Source organism: Vulpes lagopus, chromosome 8, assembly GCF_018345385.1.
Source record: "Vulpes lagopus strain Blue_001 chromosome 8, ASM1834538v1, whole genome shotgun sequence".
Taxonomy (NCBI): Eukaryota; Metazoa; Chordata; class Mammalia; order Carnivora; family Canidae; genus Vulpes; species Vulpes lagopus.
In genome coordinates this window covers 96,902,085-96,922,492 of record NC_054831.1, presented here as the reverse complement: position 1 = coordinate 96,922,492, position 20,408 = coordinate 96,902,085, and the positions used below count along the sequence as shown (strand labels likewise).

At 42.4% G+C, this 20,408-nt stretch overlaps 1 protein-coding gene across 2 annotated transcripts in view; it reads left to right on the top strand.

Annotated features, from left to right (window-relative positions):
- Positions 1-7,889: 7,889 nt before the first annotated feature.
- Positions 7,890-20,408, top strand: part of ELOVL7 (ELOVL fatty acid elongase 7) — a 79,870-nt gene continuing 67,351 nt past the window's right edge. For both annotated transcript variants that reach the window (XM_041766529.1, XM_041766528.1), the window contains exon 1: positions 7,890-8,146. The gene's annotated coding sequence lies outside the window, so the exon portion shown is untranslated. The remainder of the gene's footprint in view (positions 8,147-20,408) is intronic.

Sequence of the window (20,408 nt, the reverse complement as noted above, 5' to 3'; positions counted from 1 at the left end):
AGCATTTCTCTTGATAAAAGGAAAGCATCCTCAGCCAGTATGGTGGTTCCAAGGTCATCAGGAACCTTGGGACTTTCTATCTTACTGCTCTCATGCCCTCTATCAGCAGCTTACCCCTTATGATTCAACATGATCGGTCTAGCCATTATATCCGCGTTCCACCCAACAAAAAAAGGATAAGGAAGAAGATGGCATGCTCCCTCCCTTTGAGGGAGAAGTTTCTAAGAAGTTTCACACTACTTTCACTGACATCCTCTTGGCCAGAATTCCTGGCCACACCCAACTGAAAAGGAAGCTGGGTCTTTAAGTGTCTATGTGCTCAGCCAAAAACTGGAGATCAATTACTGTTAACAAAAAGGTAAACAGATACTAGAAAATACCAAACTGTCTATGCCACATGACTGCTTGGCTCCAGCTAGTTTAGGCCATGTGCAGATGTAGACCTATTGAAACAAAATGCTCATTACTAAAGAGAAGTGAAAATCCATATTTTTGTGTGAAATTGTATAATTTTTGATGTTGAAAAGTGATTAAAGAATGCTCATAGCTTGAGAATCAAAATATCTGTGGTCTACATCCTATCTAAGTATATTACCTGTGACTATGTAGATAAGAGTATAGAAAATCATGAAACAGATCTGCTATATGTCTTCCTGTTGCAACATTTAGGCAAAAAGATTTATCATGGTAGGAGGAAGTTCTAGGTACTAACAAATATTAATCCTCAGATTAATCCTCAGCAGATACCTGCTCCTTAACTAGGTATTGACACAGTAAAGAATTATATCCATATTAACTTGTGGCAGGGTTGGGGGGAAGGGGACAGAGGACAGAGAGATGGGAGAGAGAGAATCTTAAGCAGGCTCCATGCCCCATGTGGAGCCTCATGCAGGACTCAGTCTCATGACCTGAGATCATAACAAGCCAAAATCAGGAAGCAGCCACTTAACCAACTGAGCCACCCAGATACCCTGAATAGTTTTGAATATTTTTTGAAGATAGAATTGGTAGAAAGGAAGAGAAGAGTCAAAGAGGGCCCCCGGATTTTGGGCCTGAGCTACCAAAAGAATAGAGTTGCTACTAAATGAGACAGGGAACACAAAAGAAGGGAGGAAATATCAGGGACTCTATTGTGGACATTTACATTTGAGATACTTACTAGACATCCAAAAGGAGAGGCCCAGCCAGTAGGCACCCAGATATACAGGTCTGGAGGTCAGGAAAGAGTTATGAGCTGGAGATACACATTTGGGTATCATGAGTAGTCAGATGGCATTTAAAGCCCTGAGATTGGTTCAAATCACCTGTGATTTGAATGAGTGTACAGGGATGAGAAAAGGATCATGGGCTGAAGCCCAGGCACTCCAGCATTTAAAGGTCAGAAGATGAGAAGGAACCTGCTTAAAACCTAAAAAGGAATGGGAAGGAAAGAAGGAAAAGAGGCAGTCAAGTGTGGTACCCTGGAAATCAAGTGAAGAAAGCATTTTTGAGAAGATAGTAATCAACTGTGTCAAGTGATGTTAGGTCAGCTAAGATGAGAGCTAAAAATGGATCATTGGCTCATGCTCTCAACGACATCGGCTTCCAGTCCTGAAAGAGGAGTAAGTTTCTCCAGAAAATTTTTCCCTGCCAGATTATAGTCTGAATTAGGAGTTTCTCTTTAGTGCTCCTTTGGCATACTACACTTATCTTTTTAATAGCATTTGAGCATTCAACAAAAATTTATCTATTATTTATTATTCCCCAAATACTACTCAAGGCTGGCAATCCAACAAAAAGTCAAAAATCCTTTCTCCTGGAGCTTTCATTTTAATGGGGATGGGGAGGGCACAGACAATAATATTAAAAAGAAAATTTGGGAGCACCTGGGTGGCTCAGCAAGTTAAGTGTCTACCTTTGGCTCAGGTCATGATGCCAGGTCATGATGCTAGGTCCTGAGGTCTTACAGCGTCAGGCTCCCTGCTCTGTCAGAAGCCTCTTTCTCCCTCTCCCTCTGCCCCTTGCATGTATGCTTACTCGTGCGCTCTCTCTCTGTCAAATAAATCTTTGAAAAAAAAAAAAACTTTGTATAGCATGTTGAAGGCACTAAGTACTATGGAGAAAAGTAATACAGAGGAGGGGTATAAGAAATGTAAGGAGTTGTAATTTTAAATGTGCTTAGAAAAGGTCTCTCTGAGCAAAAAGACGCAAAGAGCAAGCCACGTAGGTACCTGGGAGAAGAACATTCCAGGCAGAGGGAACAAAACAAAAGCCCTGAGGCAAGAACATGCTGGCCACATTCAAGAAATAGCAAGGATATGTGTGTGATTAGATCAGAATAAGCAAAAAGGAGAGTGTTAGGACAGGAGGAGAAGTGGCATATTGCCGAAGAAGTTGTCAGGTCTTAGCCAGCAAATACCAAAGAGAGGCTAAAGGAAAGGTAACCGTTTCCTGGAGTTCTCACTAAATCCATCTTTAAATTTTAAAGCAATTTAAATCAAAATCCTATCATAGATTTTCACTGAAGGGGAAAAAAGCTGCTTTTAAAATGTACAGATGTTAATCTATGTAAACAATACTTACAACAGTACCTGGCAAATACTGTGCATGTGTTAGCTATTGATATTAACACCACAAGACTGCAAATAACCTAATGTTTATTGATAGGGAACTGGGGTTAAATAAATTATGGCTGAGTCATACTATATAGAAGTAAGAGATGAAAAAGTTTTTTATGAGACTATCTCAAGATACATTGTTTAGTGAAAAAAATAGGTACACAGCAATGTGTATGGTATTAAGTATTTGTATTCAAAAAGAAACAAGAATACACTTTTTTTTTTTTTTTATGATAGTCACAGAGAGAGAGAGAGAGGCAGAGACACAGGCGGAGGGAGAAGCAGGCTCCATGCACCGGGAGCCCGACGTGGGATTCGATCCCGGGTCTCCAGGATCGCGCCCTGGGCCGAAGGCAGGCGCCAAACCGCTGCGCCACCCAGGGATCCCGAAGAATACACTTTTTCAAACAATTCCTTTTAAATCTCTAGAAGTATATCAGAAAGGCATGGAGGGGCCTTTGGTTGGGTGGCTCACTTGGTTAAGCAGCTGATTCTTTTTTTTTTTTTTTTTAAGATTTTATTTATTCATGACAGACACAGAAAGAGAGAGAGAGGCAGGAGGCAGAGACAGGCAGAGGGAGAAGCAGGCTCCATGCAGGGAGCCCGACGCAGGACTCGATCCCAGGGTCTCCAGGATCACACCCTGGGCCAAAGGCGGCGCCAAACTGCTGGGCCATCGGGGCTGCCCAAGCAGCTGATTCTTGATTTCAGTTCAGGTCCTGATCTCAGGATCCTGGGGACTGAGTCCAGCTTTGGGCTCCATGTTTGGTACATAGTTTGCTTGAGACACTCTCTCTTTCCCTCTCTCTCTGCCCCTTTCCTCCTCTCTCTTTCAAATAAATAAATTTTTATTTTAAAAAAGGCATGAATGAAAGAAGAGGTGAAGAGAGATTTTTCACTATATGCCTTTTTGATACAAAAGACACGTGAATGTATTACCTGTTCAAAAATAATTCTTTCTTAAGATTTTATTTATTTATTCATGAGAGACACACAGAGAGAGAGAAAGGCAGAGACACAGGCAGAGGGAGAAGCAGGCTCCATGCAGAGAGCCCAACGTGGGACTTGATCCCAGGTCTCCGGGATCACACCCTGGACTGAAGGTGGCGCTAAACCACTGAGCCACCTGGGCTGCCCTGTTCAAAAATAATTTTAAAGCAATTTCAGACATGTTAAAGATCTAAACTTAATAAGAAAAAATCCTAAATTTTAGAAAACAAAGGTGCGTATATTTATGACTTCAGAAAAAGGAAATAATTCTAGTATAAGAGGCAAAATGCACAAAATATAGGGGAAATATTGATCAGTTTAACTACATTAAAATTTTTTAAACTTATGAACAAAAATCCTCATAAAATTAAAATATAACTTTAGATTGAGAAAAGATATTGTAAAACCTATAACTGATAAAATAAGCACAAATTATCAGGAACAAACTGAGTGGGAAAAATTAGGGAAAGAAGCCATGAGAGACTCCTAACTCTGGGAAACAAACAAAGGGTTGCAGAAAGGGAGGTAGGTGGGGGGATGGCGTAGCTGAGTGATGGACATTGAGGAGGGCACTTGATGGGATGAGCACTGGGTGTTATACTATATGTTGGCAAATTGAATTTAAATTTAAAAAAGGTAAAAAAAAATTGATCATACTTCAAAAAAATCATCAAGAACAATATAACTGTAAAAATAAGCAAATGACATGAAAAAGCAATTCAGAGAAGACCTCTCAATGGCTAAAAAAAAATATGAAAAGATATTTAGACCATTAGTAATCTTAAAAATATATATTAAAACAACAGCAGGAAAATGTTTTACACCCATCAGACTGGCAAAAATATAAGGTTTAAGAACATGGAATGTTGACAAGAATTTAGGGAAATGTGAACTATTCTATAATGTTGTGGGAGTGTAAATTAGCACCACTCAGTCAGGGTCCTCAAATGTAAGCAAAAAAAACTAAATGACTAAACAGAAAAGGTGTTTATGTTTATTGAAAAAATACTGAGAAGCTTACAGACTTCCACAGAGCCTGGATAACAGGCTTGAAAAAAAGAACAAAGGAATGCTCTGCTGACAAACCAGAGTTAATTTTATGCCAGTGAACCAGTGTGGGGAGCCATCCATGCCTCTAGCAAGCACAATTTCTTGTGTCACTAGCTTCCATATCAGCATCCTGAGTGGGGGAGGGGAGCGGGGAGTATCTTTTTGGTCCAGCTTCAGTCTCAGCCCTATGCTCCTGCTGCCCAAGGGGCCAGTGAAGTATCATACACTCCAGCTTCTACAATGGGAGGTGAGCTCTGATCCTAGGAAGTCTTATAATAGCAACTTCCTCAAATATAGGAAGACGGTTCAGATTCAGAGCAGTGAAAAAATACCAAATGTCCTTAGAAGAGAACAATGTATTCCATGACCAGCAATTCCATTTCTGAGTGTAAACCCTAGATATTTTCCTACATGTGTATAAGAAAATATTCACTCATATATCTATTGCCACATCATCTCCATAAGGGAAAAATTGGAAGTTACCCAAATTCATTCATTAGCAGGCAAATGTATAAATGGTTTTACTCATACAATAGAATACTATATTGTAATTAAATAAACAAGATCTATATGTATCAACATGAACAAATCCTCAAAGACAGTGGTGTCAAAAGAACACAGTTGCAGAAGAATACACAGTATGATAGTACTTATATAAAATTTAACCATAAATAAATTATAGTACATATTTAGATATATAAGTAGTAAAATAATTATTTCCACGCATGGAAATGACACATAGCTACTTTAGGATGCCTTTGGAAAAAAAGAGAGGGGTTAGGGTAGTTTTATCTGTAACATTTTATTTATTTAAATAAAGGAAAGTTTGGAAAATATTAATATTTGCATAGTTGACAATGTCAGTTTCACCCAGATCCCCTTGTATTCCTATTTAATGGCCTCAATAAATCTCATATACAATTTTCTCTCAGGTTTGTTTCTGGGAATTTGATAAGACCATTAACACAAGCTCCTACTTCCCCAAACACATGCCCACAACTCTGCCTTCCCTCCGTTACCTCTGGGTGAATGTGCATGTTGAGATCTAAGGTCAAATTCTCTATGTACCAAGTCCCACCCTTCTCACATACTTGAGGACATCACTACGAGAGCTGTCTTCTTTCTAGCCTTACAGTTTTTGCTTCTTTACTAATTTTCCCCAAAGCATACAAACATACTATAAATGCCACCATCTTTAACAACAATGACAAAACACCAAAAACTCTCTAGGTCCAATTCCCCTTCCTGCCATAACCGCATTTCTTTGGTCCTTAATACCATAGAAGTCTTTGATAGAATTGCCCAAACTTGTTTTCCCCAATTTCTGTCTTCCCACTGACTCTTGAAACTCACTCAAGTCAGTTTTTCATTCCTTCCACTCCTCCAAACTTGTTCTTGTCATAATCAACCCATGGTTTCCATATTGCTCAACAGTCAATTTCTGATCCTCAATTACAGCATTTGACGCACTTACTTCCTCCACCTTGAAACACTTTCTCCCCCTGGCTGTGATAAAAGTTGGGGTCATTGTTCAGCAAACTACTCATTCGCCTTACCTTTCCACTGTGGGCATTTATTTTTAAAATTTGAGTCAGATAATGTCACTTCTGTACTAAAAAACACTTCCCTTAACTCTTTGATCTCATTTATTACTAATGTCCTCATCCCAATTCAACCACTCTTGCTATTCTGTGAACATGAATATCCCAGGCACACGCATGCTTTAGGGCCTTTAGCCTTGCTATTCCACCAACTAGAATGCTGTTACCTACCTGGACACACAGGCTTGCCACCTCACGTCCTTAATATTTTGGCTCAAATGCCTCCTTGCATTGAGGTCTTCCCTAACTTTAACATTGTACCTCCCTATCTCCAACTTCCCCATCCCGTTCCCCTCTTCATTTTTCTTAATAGCAGTTATCAAAACATGAACACTACATATTTTATTTATTCATCTGTGGTCTCCAATTAGAATGAATGTACATTCCACAAGAGAGAATTATTTTTTTTCATCTGTATTCTTGTATGTGTTGAACTTTGAGGGCTTGGAATATAGCAGTACCAAATAAACATTTGTTAAAAGAATCCATCTCTGCGTATTTGAAATTTCATCAATATATGTAGATATGTAGAGATAGACTAGAGAGATAGACTCAAAGGGAAATACAATTAAGCAAGTTTCTCCAATTCGCAAAGGACCTTCCAAATCTACTAAACTGTATTTATTTGTTTTTATTATGAAAGCAGAGTTTAAAAGGAAGGAGAAATCTTCAGTTTCCTTGACTTCAACATTCTCTTAAAATTGAGCTGTCATGTGTTTTGCATTCCTTTCAGTTGCTACTATGTGGGTTCTCAACATTTTACATAAAATATTTAAAACCTCTTTCAGTGCAGTAGGATTAGGTGTGAAGGCAAGTTGTGTATGTGCAGAACATACGCTTCTGGCCCACTGAGTGCTTTCCCTATCCACCATACCTGGCTCCTTTGTGGGGATTCCATGCTGGAAACTTGCAGCACAAACCCACAGGCCACGCTGGTGAGGAGCCTGGGTCAGGACTGCAACCTTCAGGTTATTCTTCAAGTTTCTAGAAGACCACTCGATTGCGGTTCTTGGTTTTGTTTCCTAATAAGCTCGTCACTTCCTCGGACTCTTCGTTTGTCTCCCAGCTGTGGATGCCATGATCTCAAAACGTAGCAGGGGTTAAGAGGATCATGACTAGACACAAGGCCAGGTAAGTTAAAAAATAATGGAGCGGGAGTACACACCCCTGACACTCATCCTCACCCCACTCCCCAAGCCCACGGTGGCAGATAAGGAGACATCAGTTTGCTAGACTTTGTTCCCTGCAGCATCTGGTGTGACGAACCAGGAGAAAAGTTAACTTAGAATCTCATATTTGTTTTCACAGCTCTCAACCCCCCTCCCCTCTGCTCCCAGTATTTGCAGCGATTTTTGTCCAGTGTCTTACTAAGCAGGGATGGAGCTGACCCAAATTGGCCTTCTCTCCTTGGTTGAGTCTGGCCTCCATTTTAGATAGGAGTTAACCCTCCAAATAGCTTTATGGGGAGCAAGGACCTCTTTTTTTTTCTTCTTCTTCTTTTTGCCCCTCTGCACTCCAGCCTCACCTCGGCCAGGTTTTCCTCATGTCACATGTTTCTCCCATTCATTCCTGAGTCATGCATGACGACAACTTTCACACTATTTACGTTCCGCCCCCGGACCAGCTCGGGGGACCGCCAGCGCGAGCAGAGGGACGCGCCGCATCCACAGGCTGGAGCTCGCCTCCGCCCGCGTAGCCGCGGCGCTCCGGGGTCGGCCCCCCCCGCGGCTCCTCCCCCCGCGGGTACCTGGCGGGGGCGGCGCCGCGCGGCGTCACGCGGGGGGGGGGGGGGCGGGCAGGTGACACCCGGCGGCCTCCGCCCGCGCTCCAGCTCGCCGGGCGCCCGGGGCAGCAGGGGCCGCTGTGAGGAGCTCGCGCCGCCGCCGCCTCGGCTCCGCAGCCCGCGGGGTGAGTGCGGGACTCCGAGCCCGGGGGCCGGGGCCAAACTTTTCCGGGGCGCGGAGAAGAGATGGGGGGACGGAGGGAGGGAGCCCCCCCGGCCGGGCTCCGGAGCAGCCGGACGCAGGGAGCTGGGCGCGGCGCGCGGGCTCGGGCTCGGGCTCGGGTGCGGGGGCCCGGAGCCGGCGCTTCGGAAGTTGTGGCGCCGCGGCCTTGGGGCGGGGGGCGAAGGCCCTTCCCGCCGCGCTCACCTGCGCGCTCCCTGGGGGCCCCTGCGCCCCCCGCCCCCTGCATCCCCAAGGGCCGGCGCCCCCGGCCGCCCCGGGGCTTGACCCTCCCCGAGCGCTGCCTGGGCCGGGGGCCTGCCTCTGCGGACGGGCGGGCTCGCTGGGCGCGCGGGGCGAAGCACCGGCTCGACCTTGGCCACCGAGGTCACGTCCCCAGCTCCCGGTCCGGCCTCGCCGGCCACCACCCGCCCCGGGCCCCGCCCTTCCTGCTTCCTTGCGCTCCGGGGCCGGCGGGATCTTGGGGGGCTGCCCCCCGAGCTCGCGCCGCAGGTGCGGGCGGGGAAGCCCGTGGTTGCATCCTCCGAGCTCCCGTCGGGGGAGCTTGGCCTTCCCCTCGGCAGGCGGCGCTGATTCCGCCCCGGACGCCGAGCGGGCGCCCCTCGAGCTCCCCGGGGAGCCGGGGCGGGAGGGGTCGCGTCCTGCTCCCGCCCAGCCCCCCGCGCGGGCGGGAAACGCGCGCACCCACCGAAGGGGAGCTGGGGCGAGCCGGCCTGGCCGCGGGGCGGGGCAGCCCCTCGGGAAGCGCTGCCGCTGCACCCCCCCGCGGGCGACCCCGGGTTGCCCGATTCGCACCTCTGGCTCAGCTGCCGCGAGGGGATCATCGTCCGCCGGGACCGCCCCTGCCTTCCCACCGCTCCCGTGCTCGGGGGTTCCCTACTTGGCAGTTTCTGCTCCTACTACCGGCCAGAAATGGTTCTCCCCAAGGTCGCCCAGGACTAGAGGAATCTTTTCCCCTCAACGGCAGGCACTTGTGTGTGTGTGTGTGTGGAGAGAGAGAGGCGGCCACTGTTCCAAGAACTTGCATTACCTCGTAAGCCTCGCGAGGATCCTGTGAGGTTAAAGGATTCTCTTATCCTCGTTTTACGGGCGAGGAAACGGATACGGCGTCCCTTGTCCAAGATCACGCAAGGAGCTGGAAGGGACTCGAGCTCAGGGGCTCTGGGCCCGGCCCAACCACTCTGCATACCCTACAGCCTCACCAAGAATTCCTTTCTTCCTCCCTATGTCCTGACCTGAGCTCTTTGAACATCGCTGACCAGGTTCTCATTCTCAAATCCCTCTTGTGTGGTTTTGTACTAGTTGAGGTTCTCTGCATACCCTACAGCCTCACCAAGAATTCCTTTCTTCCTCCCTATGTCCTGACCTGAGCTCTTTGAACATCGCTGACCAGGTTCTCATTCTCAAATCCCTCTTGTGTGGTTTTGTACTAGTTGAGGTTCTCTGCATACCCTACAGCCTCACCAAGAATTCCTTTCTTCCTCCCTATGTCCTGACCTGAGCTCTTTGAACATCGCTGACCAGGTTCTCATTCTCAAATCCCTCTTGTGTGGTTTTGTACTAGTTGAGGTTCTCTGCATACCCTACAGCCTCACCAAGAATTCCTTTCTTCCTCCCTATGTCCTGACCTGAGCTCTTTGAAGCATCGCTGACCAGGTTCTCATTCTCAAATCCCTCTTGTGTGGTTTTGTACTAGTTGAGGTTCTTTTGAATGTTTATTTATTTATTTTTTTTTAGAGATCTCACAGAACCTTGCTACCTCAGTTATCACCTCTAGTTATCTGATTTAAGATTCTGTGCTTTCCATGTGTCTTTACTCAGTTTTTTAGAGTATCATCTGTCAGTTTATATTCTAATAGTCCTTGCGGACTTGCCCTCTTGTGCCGCAAAGCATTTCTGGTTAATATCCTTTATGTCAGGGGCCCCATCATTATCCTAACTCAGCGGTCCTGTCTCATGTCACCTCTCTCCCAATCATGAAATCTCTCCACCTTCTACTTTGTGTCCTCCTTCTAGCGTTCATTGAGCCTTACCCCGTCCCTTGACCCCTCTTTCCCAGTCTTCCTGTTCGCTACCTCTGAACGCTCATTTATCACTTAACATTTGTCATTTTCTCCTCTTCGGTATCTTCTCTTGTAAATGTTCCGTGTCCACAGAAATACTGGAAACAGCTTAGAACATTACATCTGCAGTCCTTTCAAGTAGTAGTTGCTTGGTATACGTTTGCAGAATATGATGCAATATGACTTAAGGTAGTACACAGGTGGGTTTGGTGATGGTAGAAACTTTTTGAAAATGTTAAACCAGGTTTTAAAAAGTGTTAAGGAATTTCCATTGGTAGACAAGGAGTTGCTGGCAGGCATTGGGGAAGGGGAGAAAAGCCTCTGCTGACTCTGTTGCTGCGGAGAGGAATCCAGTTATCCTGGCTAATCATTAAAGTCAGACTTGTAGAAGTAGACCATATCGGAAAAGAATTATGAATCCTAATCTTACCTTAGCAAAACAAGATACGAAACCAACCACAGTAACTTACAAAAAACTCAAAAGTGCCATCTTTTATTGCAAAATTTAACACACACATAAACATGCACAAAACATAAAAAAAAAGATTACTGCAGTAGACAGCAGTAGAATAACAGTCGTATTATGGCAGTAGATGTGATGGTAGTGGGATGAACCTAGGAGGAACCTTTTCCCAAAACTTCTGTATAAAGTGATGTGAGCCTGGACTAGTCCCAAGAGGAATTGTCAGGAAAGAACTGGCTGTGCTTGGCAGAGGTTCGAAGTGAGGAGAAGAGGAGATGCCTAAATGATGAGACTAGGGAACCAAAGAGAGTTTTGACCCATGGAGCTTAATTCGACCACAGTAGATATTTTACAATTTTGCCTTTATCTCTCTGTTTTTTTTTAAGATTTTATTTATTCATGAGAGAGAGAGAGAGAGAGAGAGAGAGGCAGAGACACAGGCAGAGGGAGAAGCAGGCTCCATGCAGGGAGCCTGACATGGGACTCGATCCTGGGTCTCAAGGCGGTGCTAAACCGCTGAGCCAAACGGGCTGCCCTCTCTCTGTTTTTTCTATTAGCCAGTGTTCCTCTCTGATTTCCAAATCTAATTTCTCAAACTCCTACTCTTTGTGTTATATTCCAGCAATTGTCATGTGATTTCATAAACTAAGCCTCTACTGTTGAACCAGGTGTATTAGCAACTATCATAAACAACCTAATTTACAGTGATACTTACCTTTGCAGATACTTCACTTAATGAATTGGGGTTTGTTTCTTTATGTCAGATATTGGAATGTACATAAAAGAAAATCCCTGTCCTCAAATGATTTGTAGTTGAGTGGACGAAATAGGAGTTTTTCTAATTTGTTTAATCGTTTATTCTCCATGGTGTACTATGTGTACAAACATCAGTTTTAGGATATAGAAGAATGCTATTTACCAAACAAATAATTTTGGAGACTTTGTATATATATTGGTATATTAAATTGAGAACTAACCTTGAATTTCAATCTAACGTACCATATAGCATGGAAAGAAGCCTGCCATAAGTAAATTTTGAGAGATGAGTATATCTTAGATATGTTTCTGTCATTCATCCAATTTGGACCACTCACAAGTTATAAAAACTTTTTTAAAAGATTTTATTTATTTATGCATGAAAGATACAGAGAGGCAGAGACACAGGCAGAGGGAGAAGCAGGCTCCTTGGAGGGAGCTGAATGTGGGACTTGATCCCAGATGCTGGGCTCATACCTTGAGCCAAAGGCAGACGCTCAACCATTGAGCCACCCAGGTGTCCTAGTTATGAAAAACTTAAAAATGAAAGCAAATTTAGTATTTTATAAGACTGGTTTTCTAAAAATATTGAGATTTCAAATATTCCTAATTTAAATATATTAAAAGCACATTTTATTACATTGCAAAGTAAAATTATCGGGTTAGTGACCGAAGTGGCCACACCATCATAAATATTTCTAAACAGGCTGTTACTCGGATGAACTAAGTTACTGTATCACATATAACATAAGTCTGCCGTGTGAAATACAAATTTTCATCCATCTTGGGAAGCAACCTCATGGCCTTTTGAACACCAGCAACCTCTCTTCTTTTCCTCTCCGAAATAAGATAATAAAGCTATAAATCTAGCCGAAATTAGGGAGTTTCAGAAGTTGCATATTCAACAAACATTTAAATGAGTGCCAGTTCTGTGTCAGGCAAAGTGGCCAGCAGAATGCTAAAGCCAGGCCAGGGCCTCAGGGAGATAAACAATTACAGTGCAGTGCTATCAGCTATGAGCCACACGGAGTGTTGAGGAAGCCGAGTGGAAGAAGGCAGACACAATCGTCCTCCTGAGCCAGAAGAAAGAGTGGGAGTTAGGGCAGCTTGGAAATGAGGTGAGGGCAGGAAATCAGATCCAGGCCGAGAGAAGGCCAATGCCTTGCAGAAAGTGGAAATAGTGTAGAACAACTGCAGAGGAGGGTGTGAGGTGAGGTTGCATAAACCCACAGGGGCCAGTTTGCTGAGAGCCTTGTTTGACCCGAAGGATTTGGATTTTATCTTAAAATCGGTGGGTACCCATTGAAGACAGGAAGAAAGTGAGGGACTTGTTCACATTTGAATTTTAAAAGCGACTCTCTGACACTTGTATCTTCTTCACCTTCCTGAAACCTCTCCTCCTCTTGTGGAGGCTCTCTGTCTCTCTCTCCACTACCTGAGTCCTAGCTCTTAGCTGTTTCTCTTTGGAGAGGACAGCTACCCACAGCGTTCACGTTGGATGTCTTGATTATGCTCTGTTTGCAAAAACAGTTTTGGAACAGAAAATAAGCTTTAAGAATGTTCTTTTGCCTCATGTTTATAAAGTGTTTAAGCTTGCATTAAAGTTTTAAATCTTCTCTTGCCCGGAGTCAAACGTTTTGGCATCTTTTAGGTAGCCTCATTGTTGGAGCAAGGCAGTTTACATGCATTTTCTCATGAATCCTCTGAAGCTGGCAAGGTCTGTACCATGATTCTCATCATACACATGGGTGCAGAAAATTGAAGAGGGGTGCTCAAGTCAAGAAAGCAGAAAGAGTGCTCAGTATACATTCTTGGAAGCATGCAGCCACGATTTGAATGCAGATAAAAGCTACAATGTTTAGGCTCCTCCTACCCTGCCTACTAACTGCGAGGGTTGATGTTTTAGAGGATATAAGACACACTAGGGTTCTGATATCGTCCGGTAGTTTGATGAGGGGATGTGGGCAACCATACAGATAAACTTGATTTAGGCTTTTTAGAGTCAGTGATAGAAATGGGAAAACTAGTAAAAGAAGGTTTCGCTCGTAGTTCCTCATGTAAATACAGCCCCTCTTCCTTTCTGTCTCACATTTCTGGATTTTTGTCTTAATAGCACATTTATGCTTGTTTATTATAATCAAATGATAGAATAGGGACAGAGCAAGGACAGTAAAGGGTGCTCATATTTAAGGATGACTTATCCCAGGTCTGTCCATAAGTTTCTTTGCCTACTCCCCTTCTTATCTTTTTTCTGCGTTCTCTAGGCGGATACTGCTGTTTTTGGATCCTGTGGGTTAAAAAGATTTGTGTCTCAGAAGCAAACAAATAAACAAACTAGTGCTGACCTGACATTTTAATCCCTCTACTGTTTTTCTTTTCTTTTTTCTTTTTTAAGATTTTATTTATTTATTCAGGAGAGACAGAGAGAGAGAGAGAGAGAGGCAGAGACACAGGCAGAGGGAGAAGCAGGCTCCCCATTGAGCAGGGAGCCTGATGTGGGCCTTGATCCCAGGATCCTGGGATCACGACCTGAGCCAAAGGCGGACGCTCAACCACTGAGTCACCCCAGTACCCACCCCCCTGCTGTTTTTCATTCAATTAGCCAGAAGACACATGCTTATACCTTCAGCTTCTGAAATTCTAACAGGTGTGACTTTAACTTGAAGAGAGATAGGATGTGGAAGTCACATTCCTAGGCAACCAGAGTCCAGATACCGATTATTCCCTAGAGGAGAGTTCCTGAATAAATGTAGAGTGGAATTTGAAAAATAACATTGCAGGAAGTACTATTCATTGTTCAAAGGGAGGGGAAGAATTAGGTAGTAGATAAACATTAAATATAGCTCATGTTTCTTAAAAAAATATTAGATTATACGTGAGTACTTGCCATTTCTCTAGGTCAGAGATAGATATTGGCAATTGCATATGGTTTATCCTAATAAAAAGACAGTCGTTTTGACATCTATCCAGTTGACGCGATGAGCTGAGCCTACACTCTTGATTTCCCCTGATAACAGACTAAGTGCAGCCAGGCCTGGCAAACATGGGCTACTATTGCCTGTTTCCTGATCCAGCTGCTGGATAACTGGCTCAACAGAAGTCTATTGTATTTATTGTAAACCTGTTGGTGCCAGTTATACTTGTCATTGTGATTAGACCATTTAAATATCAGTAATAGTTATGTAAATCTATGACAGGTAAGTGCAAAAGGAAAGAGTATTATTTCTGTGAAAGGAATATTGAATTCTTTACAGAGGGAGTGACTAAAAAAGTGAGCAGGAAAACTGAAAGATTGGAGAGAAAGTTGTGAAGATTTGAAAGAAAATATCCTGACTTTGCAAGTTTATTGTTTTGTCTTTGTTTTTTAGTTTTCAGTCCACTAAGAAAATTAAAACTGGAAATTGTAGGAAATAAATTCTGACTGTGGTTTGTATAAGAAAAATTGGGGAGAGGAATTCCTCAAGGAAAATCTTGGAATTACTTTGGGAAATTAATACATATTTATATGTCTTAAGGTAAAATAAATGTTTACGGTATGTATAATTTTTTTAAAAACAATTTTTTTAAAGATTTATTTATTTGAGAGAGAGGGAGCACATGCATGTAGTGGGAGTGGTAGAGAGAGAAGGAGAATCCTGAGTAGACTCCATGCTGAACTTGGAGCCAGAAATAGGGCTCCATCCCAGGAGCCTGAGATTCCAACCTGAGCTGAAACCAAGAATCAGACACTGGAGCCACCGGGCCACCCAGGCAACCCAAGCAATTTTTTTGATTAACCAGCCAGAACCAGTCAAAATTGCTGCTGCTGTTATGTTTGGTGCCGTAGCATGGTAAGCAGTCACAAAAGGCAAAGCAGAGCCTTTGCCTCTGTAGTTATTCCGTGGGCCTACATTAACAAAAGAAAACTTTGCCACATGGAGATTTTTTTGTCTTTGCTTACTGTATCGTCCTAATGGCACATAACTCATATTTCTGATTTTAAATTAGGCTTTTAGCAACCATGTAACATTTAGGTTTATTTTAATAATGTAAATCAGGATATAGATCCTAGGGCTGATTTCCATCTCCTTTGAGTTCCATAAAAATTAAAATCAAAAATTGAAAAAAATAAAGCTTGTAGTATTAGCTAAAGTCTATTAAACTTAATAAGTTTCTTAATGTTACTAAGCTGCACAATTTGAATTAGGCAGGGTGTAACTTATTTTAGATTCAAATACTAATTATAGAACTATAATAATTATTTTCTGAACCATTATGACAAGTTAGTGAAAAAAGACCAAACCTGTAAAATAAAAAAAATAAAAGTATATTTTTGTAGCATTAGCATTTATTGAATACTTGCTATATGCCTGGCATTAGAATAAATTTTACATGTGTCTTATCTTCTTTAATCTCCATAGTAGCCTTATTGGGAAGGTCATATTGTTCCCATTTCCTAGACAAGGAAACTGATGCAGTGTTTGAAGTTAAGTAATATGCCCAAAGCCAAGTGGTTAGTAACAGAATTAGGCATCAGATCCATTTTATTCTGAACCCTAGTGCTCATATGCCCATGCTCTTACCACTTTTTAAAAAAAAATTTATTTAGTTAAGTGAGAGAGAGGGAGCACAAGCAGGGGCAGAGGGAGAAACAGATTCCCCACTGAATGGAGAGCCCAAAGTGGGACTCAATCCCAGGACTCTGGGATCGTGACCTGAGCTGAAGGCAGAACTTAATTGACTGAGCCACCTAGGAGCCCCTCCTCTCACCACTTTATAAGGAAGTACTTTTCACCTGAATTTTCAATAGAGAGGTTTTTTGGTTTTTGTTTTTTTGGAGAGGTGATTCTAGACATTATCAGCAGAAGGAGAGAAAGGAGGCAGCCAGTATAGGATGTGTTAATGAAGATGATACTCTCACATGGCTACAGGCACCTGGGCTTCACTCCCACTGGATTAGGCCTCAAAGTTGTCCTAGCACCTAAGGGGTAAAGAGGTGGAATGTTTGCTGGGACATGAGCATGTAGATAATTTCTTAATAACATGTTAAAGTGTTTTGGCTTGGAAAGAACCTTTGCGATCATTCAGGCTAACTTTCTCTTTGACAGATGAGGAACCTGAAGCCCAGTGAGGCCAAGTCATTTAAGCCACAGCCACAGGCCTGTTTATCATCCTGGGGCCAGAAACAAATTCTCCTTATCAGAGTCCAAGTGCCTTACTAGCCTATTCATTTTTTTTTCTTTATTAGGCTTAATTCTGAACATGCCCTTACTACTGAATTTTGAAGTTCCTAAATTGCCCCAGCCCATCTTTGTCTACAAATAACAATATTGATTACTCCCTATACCTTACTGTAGAATATGAATGGGGCAAGGATTATGTTTCCCCCATGTTACATGTGGAAAACCTAAAGCTCAAAGCAATACAATGATATCCTCACGCCTATAGATTATAAAACTTAATCCTGAGCGATAATTGAAAATGTAAAGGAATAAAAATGTATTATATTAGCAAAGATGGCTGAACCATCCAGCTCAAGCCATGTTGTCTCATGGAGCAATCCCTTCCTGTGCTCGTTCTCTTTCTTTAGTCCACTGCTCGGCTGGGCACTCACTGAAAAATCTGCCAACCCCCAACCATTGGTCTTCACCATGTCATCAATAGACAGAGCAAGGATGGTTGTTAGTCATCTCCTTATGCCCAGGCAAGTAGGTGTCGCAGCGGCTGCCGCTGTTTCTCCTCCTCCTTCTTTGCTCTGTGTGTCCCAAATCCTTTTGCCTTAATCATCTCAGTCCTTATTGCAACCCTGTGTAATATGCGCTAATAACTCAATTTTAGAAACCAAAAATCTAGACTCCAGAAAATTTAAATGATTTTTGCCAATGTCACTTAGGTGGTGAGTGGTAAACCTGGGTCAGCAATACAGATGTTCTGACTCTACATCCTGCCATTGTGTGTGACCTCTGAGTCGATTTCCACATCTTTAGAAAAATAGCATGGAAGAGGGCAGAGGGTATGCTTAGGAAAGAGGACAGTTGTGAAGTTGTAAAGAGGACAGTTTGTATATGCTAATATATAATTTACATTCCACTTTTTCAAAAAAGATTTGAAATGCTCATAATAAATATATTAAGATCCAAGCATAGAAAGGGAAAATGTAGGTAATATAGTTGTGGTGAGTGGAACACTAAATTTTAACTATTAGCTAGGAGCTCGTATTAAGAAGTAAGATAATATTTCAACAGTTCTCATGGTTTGGTTTTTTAAAAGAAAACATGGACAGCCCCTGTAGCTCAGCAGTTTAGTGCCGCCTGCAGCCTGGGGTGTGATCCTGATGGCCCGGGATCGAGTCCCACGTTGGGCGCCCTGCATGGAGCCTGCTTCTCCCTCTACCTGTGTCTCTGCCTCTCTCTGTGTGTGTGTGTGTGTGTCTATGAATAAATAAATAAAAATCTTTAAAAAGTAAAAAATAATAATAAAAATAAAATAAAAATAAAACATGAACGTGTCAGGCAGTATCTTCCCCCAGACATGAATTGTAGAAGGATTTATCATGTAGCTTCTTAGAAAAAAGATCTTGAATAACTCCATGTGTAATATTTGGAACAACAGTTTTGCTAAGGACAGAGATATTTTTTAAATTAGTATTGGTTCTTGATAACTCATTTATCGTGGATATTAATGAAAGTAAACCCTTTGAAAATGTTTCTCCAAAGTCTCTAGGGCTGGACTAATAAAGCCTAGATTCTCATAATGATAGACAATAATAACTCATACAAGGTAGAGCAGGGCTTCTTAATCTAACGTTGGTCTCTGGATGGAATTCAGAAGGCCTGTGACTCTCCAAAACATCAAATTTGTATACACATGTGATCAGAAACATGGCCCATAGCACTTTAGTCTCAAAGGATAAAAGCTATTGATTTAGGAAAGACATGAAATAATATATGTAAAATACTTAATAAAATTTAACTGGAAAAGGATTTGCCTTTAATGTTACGGTGGAATAAAGCATATAATGTTGACACAAACCAACTCTGTAGACTTTATACATGTTATAAGGATGCAGTTAGTACAGATAGTTAGAGCCTTGAAAAAAGATACCATCTGCATGCCTGGTAGTTTTCATTTCTGTTGTCCTAGCTCTCTAGAAATAAAGGCTTCTACTTATTTATGAACTAATAAACATTGCCCATTTGCTATGGGCTAGACACTGGAGATGTAAAAATCTAGAAGTCACATTTTCTCCTCATTTCTGTCTTTATCTTATGCTCACATCCAAATTAGCAGCAATTGTGTCAGCGACATCCGCAGAACATATCCTGAATCTATCAACTTCAATAAACGAATCCTTCTGTCTCACTGCAATCAATGCTTTACCGAGCAACCAGGTTCATTTTTAAAAACATAAGTCAGATCCTGTCACTACTTTGCCTAAAAGCCTCTGATGAGAGTTTCATTTTGCAAGATGTAGATTTCTAGAGGTAAATGGTAGCTGTGGTTGCACAACATGAATATACTAAATATTGCTGAACAATACACTTAAAAATGGTGAGGATGGTAAATTTTATGTTATGTGTATTTTACCGTAAGTTTAAAAAGGAAAATAAATCATCTGCAACAACAACAACAACAACGCCTCCCATGGTTTCCCTAGTTGGACTTACAATAAAACCCCTGCTCTTTAACTGAGGCCTCGCGATCCTGCATGTCCACATCCCCAAGGCATCCAGCATCATTGTCCTCCTTGTGCTCTGCTTGCTGTTCCTCTGACTTACTGAGTGTATTCCTGCCTCCAGGCTTTTACCCGTGTTGTCTCCTCCAGGACCGCTTGCCCTTCTTCACATCTTCTCAAATGTTCTAGCTCTTTCTGACTACCCTTGTGTTATTGCAGCCCCCTGCCCTTGGTGACTCTATTGTATCACTTTGTTTTATTTCATTTTGCTTATGAACTTTTGCCATTATTTGTCTTATTTATGTTTGTGTTTGTCTTTGCTTCCTTGTGTATTTTCCCATGAAGGTAGATTGCATGAGACTAGAGATCTTGCTGTATCCTTAGTGTGGAGAAGGGTACTTGGCACATAGTAGGTTATTCAAATATGTGTTGAATACATGAATGGAGGTGTAGTCCCTTCCCCCAAGGACCTTGTGGTTTCTATTACTGAGTCTCAGTCTCGGTTGTAATTCTTCGCAAGGTCTTTGAGAGCCTTTCAGCTAGGTCTTACACAGAGAATGGGCAACTAGTTCTGCACAAAATAAAATGATGTGAGTAAGTAGTAGTAGGAGGAGAGCCAAAAGAGTCAAAACACATGAACTATTTCTTCTCTTCTCATTCAAGAATTAAGAGAAACTTTTCTCTCTTCTGTCTCCTTCTTCACCTAAAAAAAACAAAACAACAACAACAAACCCAAAAAGCACAAAACAAAAATATAGCTATATATCAGTATCCAGGCATGAACCCTGCCCAAGCTAAGCTTAAAATGAAAATGGCATATGATACTATATATCACATTCCCAGAAATTCCTAATTCCACTGGACCATTTGCTCCTCGAGAGTCCATTATGAGCCTTCAATCGTATTATTCAACAAGAATGTCCTGCCAATGGGCAGCCCGGGTGGCTCAGCGGTTTAGCGCCACCTTCAACCCAGGGCCTGATCCTGGAGACCTGAGATCGAGTCTCATGTCAGGCTCCCTGCATGGAGCCTGCTTCTCCCTCTACCTGTGTCTCTGCCTCTCTCTGTGTCTCTCATGAATGAATAAATACAATCTTTTTTTTTTTTTTTAAAGAATGTCTTGCCAAAATGAGTCTCTTACCAATCTATCATTCCAGAATTAACATATCTAGCATGTAGTTCCCCAATGAGTATTCAAACTCACTTTTTCCATCCTGCTGTCAAACTACAGGCCATTTTGTAGATAACTAGAGTTTCATGTTCATGTTTT